Source organism: Phascolarctos cinereus, unplaced genomic scaffold (genome assembly GCF_003287225.1).
Source record: "Phascolarctos cinereus isolate Bilbo 61053 unplaced genomic scaffold, phaCin_HiC Scaffold_9;HRSCAF=440, whole genome shotgun sequence".
NCBI classification, from domain to species: domain Eukaryota; kingdom Metazoa; phylum Chordata; class Mammalia; order Diprotodontia; family Phascolarctidae; genus Phascolarctos; species Phascolarctos cinereus.
The window spans coordinates 89,427,830-89,433,829 of record NW_027556402.1 but is presented as its reverse complement, the minus strand read 5'-3'; positions in this window follow the sequence as shown (position 1 = coordinate 89,433,829).

The following is a 6,000-nucleotide window of genomic DNA, read 5'->3' as shown; positions in this document are numbered from 1 at the left end:
GCTTCAGCAACCATTTCCTTCTTATTGGTCAGAATGGGATCTACAATAACAGTTCCTCTTTTTGTTCACACCATTTTAAAAGGTTCTCTATCATGTTTTCTATCATGTCCTTGGAAGCAGCATACATTGCTCATGTTGGGTCCAGAAGTACGCTAATAAATATGTAACAACTGAGTCTCCAGAAGGAAAAAAATAAAGTATGTGACATTTTTAAGTTTAAACTCTAACAACTCTGCCACCTAACTGTGTGTGTGTGTGAGTGTGTGTGTGTATAACATATATTATATTATATTATATTATATTATATTATATTATATATTATATTATATTATATTATATTATTATTTATATTATATTATATTATATTATATTATGTTATATTATATTGTATTATATTATATTATACTATACTATATTATATTATATAGAGGGTGTTCCCAAAGTCTTGGTACAGTTTTAAGCTTTAATAGCTTAACAAATAAGTTGTTAAATCTTAAAACTGCACTAAGATTTCATTGATACCTTTGTATCATATTAAATTGTATCATGTCATATATCATAATACTTATGTAAACAATAAACACTTTTGATTCTAAACATAATGCTTTTTAGCACCTTTTTCTTTCATGGTCTTAATTCAGTTTTACTTTCTTAGAACACATAAATTATAAAGGTATAAAACTAAGATGATATTTAGACATTTGAGAAGAAATGTTTTTACCTTAAGTACCCATATATTCCAGAAAATATTTCTATTTTTAAGTTCTCTAGATATTGGTCTCATTTACTCCTTTAATTTTCAAGATAAACCTAATCAATGTCAAGACTTTATTTTCTTCTGGTTATATGTTATTAATCTCAAAGCAATTTCCATTCAAATATTCACTCAGTGACAATTGAAAGGGTGCTGGCAATTTTGTTGATGTTTCTGAAAGATCATTATATTCACTATCTCAAAATTATCACACCAAGGGTATATCTCCACTATTTTCTTTATCCATCATTTCACATATGACAAGACCTTTTTTAATAAATGATAATTTCTCTAGGTAAGCTTATGTCTATTAAAAGCTATACTACTATGTAAACTTGACATTTCTATCAATGGAGATAAAGCATTTGCTTAAGATTGAATGTCTCAGTTACTTTGGGGGTTTGTCATCATATGCCAATCACTGTTATTATATCTCTTTCAACCTATGATATCCAGGGCATCACTGCATCTTTCATCAACCTACTTCTCAGACCCTCAGATGAGACACCAAGGTTCCTATAAGTCTTCACAGGGAAGCTCTTTCTAGGGACCAGCTAGTTGGCTTCCCTTAAACAGTGAAAACAATTAAGAGGGTTTGATCCTGAGTCTAAACAACTTTGAAAGGGACTTTCTGGTACCCTGTAGAGCTAGGAGGTAAGATCCAGGGTAATATTTACCTTATTCCAACTTGACCTTCTGCAGAAAATACAGAAATGGTATTTTTCATGCCAGCCAGCACCTGAAAACTTTGGGTTTGAATCCTTTTTTTCACTGCTGTGCTCAAACAGTTAGATACAGGTGTCTCCTTAGTTCATCGTTTTGAAATCAAAGTTAATGTAGAGAAAAGGGCATCTCACAGGAACAGGATGAAAAGAAAAATGTGTGAAATGTATAAAAACCTTTGGAGGATGTTGAAAGTAGAATGTGGAGCAAAGCCCTTGAGAGTGGGGTACACGTTTCAAATCACTTATAACTAAGTTCAGAATAGAAGTATTTTTTTTCTATCTCATTTGTCATTATTAACACAGTACTAAGTACATACAGAAGTAGTGTGTAGCTCCAAGTGCTGAATTAAAAGTTGGGAAGAGCTGCCTCTGACATTTAGTGCATTTAAGACCCTAGGAAAGTCATTGAGCTAGATTTGCCTCAGGCAGTTCCCTAACAAATTCATTCACTTATTCATTCATTCATATTTATTGTAACTTTACAAGCATTCACCAAGTGCATATAGTGATATGCTAGTACTATGCACAAATATTATCTCATTTCATCCTAACTTTGCATGGCAAGTAATTATTATCCCAGTTTTACTGAAGAGGAAACTGAGATAAATAGTGGTTAAGTGACTTGCCTGGGGTCACATGGCTACTAAGTGTCTGAGACTGAATTTTGACTAGGGCCTTCCTGACTCCAGGCCTGGTGTTCTATCCACTGCCCCACCAGCTAATAAAATCATATATAACATTCTCTGTATTGTATCTTCTGTGACCTGTATGATTTTTCAGTACTAAGAGCATAATGAAACTGTCAGTCAAATGCTGATAAAGCAAGAATGAGACAACAGTATATGAACATAGTCTAACTATAATCTTTATTTCCTCAGGTATACCTCAGTTTTCTGGTCTACAAAACATAGATAATAATACTCACTTTTTAGGGCAGCTAGATAGTAAAGTGAATAGAGTTCCAGGCCTAAAGTCAGGGAGGTCAGAGTTCAAATCCAGCCTGAGATGTCTATTAGCTGTGTGATCCTATCAAGTCATTTAATTTCTGTCTGGCTCAGTTTGTTAAACTATAACTATAAAATGGGGATAATAGTAGCACCTAAATCGCAGGGGTGTTGTGAGAATCAAACGACATAACTGTAAAGCGCTTAATAGAGTGCCTGCACATAGTAAGGGCTCTATAAATGTTAGCTATTCATGTTATTTTTATTAAGCCAGAAAGATTTCAGGTGAATGATGAAGTTACAGAATCTTCTTCTTTGGAATTAGGTGTCTAAGCCCCACCTTTTTGCAATACACCCCATTCACACTCCACCCCCAGCCACAATAAAAATCTTATTCTGGTGATGCCCTGAAGTAAAGACTTTGAAATACTTTCTTGCCATCTGCTTTTCCTAAAGGAAAAGCAAAAATTATGGTGTTTCCCAAGTCATCTTACCCCTGACACAAATTCTGATGAGTCTTCTGGAAATGACTATTGAACAATATGACCATGTAGGCATTTCTGAGATTGCAGTGTGGCCCAGGGAGCTTCATCTCTAGCAAGGAACAGTAAACACCCCTACTGTTTTCCTCACTCTTAGAAAAGAATGTGAGGCCATCAGTGAGCCTGAGAGCTGGCAGTTACTAAATGCTTTGGGGTGCCTAGGGATCCTACAAGTGTAAATCACAACTTTGCCCCTAGAATAAAGTTGATGGAACAATATCAAAGCTATTACTTCTCACCCAAAGAAGAAAGGGAAGAGGGAAATAAGGGAACTACATATAGGTGCATAGGTAACACTCATATTCTCAAAGACAAAACAAGAAACCTGGAAGTAGATGATAAAATTTCAATCTTTTAGGAATTAATTGATAAAAATTGATTTTATTAAAATTAAAATTATTTTATTAAAATTAATTGATAAAAATAATTAATCAATCCAAGATATCTAACAGACCTTAAACTATGCCTCCCATCCTTTGTTCCAAGCTCCTTGCCACATGTCTCTGACATTGTCCCCTGCTTCTCCCACCAGGAACAACACATTCAGGTCCGTAACAGAACAAGCCTGCCCTCCCTGTGACATAGCAATCCTATGTGGTAAACAACTGCAACTCACCTAACCTGGTAGATATTGTACAATATTTTACATGCTATCCATACATCCTCCCCAACCTCAGGTATCTTTAAAGGTCTTGTTCTGGGAACAGTAATTAAATTAATTTTACAATGCATCAAGAAAGGGCATGACAGCCACTTAAACCTCCAGTCCCTGTCCCTGTGACTTTCCACACTAACACTTCCTTTCCTAACCACCACTCCCCTATATGTATTGTCTTCCATTATTAGGATGTAAATGCCTAGACTGGAGAGATGATCTCACTTTTCTATTTGCATTTCAACATCCAGCACAGTGCCTAGAACACACAGGCAGTTATTAAATGTTTTTTCATTGATTTGTTCATTCATTTCATCATGGCTGCCTTCTGGAAACTGATCCACAAGTAGACTGTCAAGAAAACAGTACCCTGGGCTAAAGTCCAGGAAGATTATTTGCATATCATTTCTTTGTATGCTATTAAGGATACAAAATGTGTTAACTCAATTGTTACTGACCGTGATATTTGCTTTTGCATAGAGTTCCCCTGTATATGGCCTTGGTGTTGAACATGGGAACAGTGAGAATGGTAGTATTGCTAACAGAAATAGTCTAGTCAATGAGCTGGGCAAAGATATACCAGGAAAGCTTTTTTAGGACTAAAGGAAACACTGTATAATGGAAGCCAGAATGAGAGGCACTAAGCTATGTTTTCTTTTGTTCATTGATGCTCACCTCCTTTCTGAGTCAACTTTCTCCTTACTCTCTTTGATCTTCCCTCTATACCAGCTGCTTGTTCCAGATAATTCTTCCTTTCCCTCCTATTCATTATATTATCCCCCTCCAAACAGCAGTTTCCTAAATTTTCTGGCCCTTGAACACAAGAATCCAAGATGGAATCTTTTCTTCCCCCAAAGGCCTCCTGAAACGCCCCTTCCTTAATGAGATTTTACCCAATTAAATGAAACAAGGTGCACAGGCACATTTGTACCCTTTCTGGGGAGACAAGGGACCCCAGAAAAACACATCAGAACTAAACACTTAAACACTTAAAATAAAAAATATGGTTTCTTTGTTACATCACACTTTTTTACTGACTTACTAATTTCCCAATTTTAAGTGAGGCAACTTCGGAAAGTTCATATTTTCTGTCAAGTTAATATAGTATTATTTAATAACTGACTACTTAATAAAAAAGTCATTATTTGTGTGCATAAAGAATACATTTTCTATACATATACCTACATGTTTAAAACATCTTTTTTACAATTGTTCCCAGAGAGCACAATGTGAAGTGGTGGTTTGGTAATTATCCAAGCAATCTGTTTATTATAGAAAACCAAATCTGGATAATTATGTCCAAAAATCAAAATAACTCATATTGGGAACTGAGTTGTGTCATATTCTAAATTGATCAAATTAGCTGAAAATTTGCAAAATCTCTACATTCTTATTGTACCATGTGTACCCATACCCATGGGTACCATAACCATGCATTTCTCTATATTGACTCTTCCTTCTCCCTCACCCCCATACCCAATGAACTGCCAAGTCTTTTTAACTCTGCCTCCATAATCTCTGTCATTTCTGATTCCTTCTCTCTACTCAGATGCCAGCAAAATGGTGCAAGCTCCCATCATCTCTTGCCTTTACTACTGTAAAAGCTTCTTCATTGATTTCCCAACTTCTAGTCTTTACCCTTTCCAAACTATCCATTACAGAGGTTCCAAATTGCTATTCCTAAGACATATTTGACCATGTCACTTGCCTAGTCTTTAGGGGTGCCTTTCAGATACAATAGTCCTCTTGCACTCTCTGGTGTGCTCTGTGGTTAATCCAAACAGGCCCAAAAGTGATTCCATGAACTCAGCATTCCCTTTGCGTTCCAATGCACAGATTGTACTCCAGACCCCTATGCCTGGAATGCTAGCTGTTCACCTTCCTAGGATCTCTTGCTTGCTTTCTTTTAAGCTTAGTTCATATCCCTCCTTATTCGCTGAAGCCATTCTAGACCTTTTCATTTCCTGGTGCTCTCTCCCTCCTGAAATTACTCTGGATATACTTATTGTACATGCTATATCCCTGCTTTGAAGGCAAGGATTATTGTGTTAGAGGAGGAAGAGGAAGAGGAAAAATATGAATAAAAGGAAAAGGGAAAAGAGAAGAAAATGGAGATTTAAAAGGAGAAGCAAGAGGAATAGGAGGAAAGGGAAGGAAGAGAAATAGAAAGAAAAGGAGAAGCAGGAAGACGAAGAAGAGGAGCAGAACTATAAAATTTGCTTATGAACTGACATATTACACAGATGGCAATGCCAGTTGTAGAATGTGAACCTGACTCCAGAATTGGTGCTCTTTACATATAGTGAAGTCCCATTCAACACCCAAATAGTTGTTTATCATAGAAGCTGAAAAACATGACCAGCATAGGAAACCTTGCTGT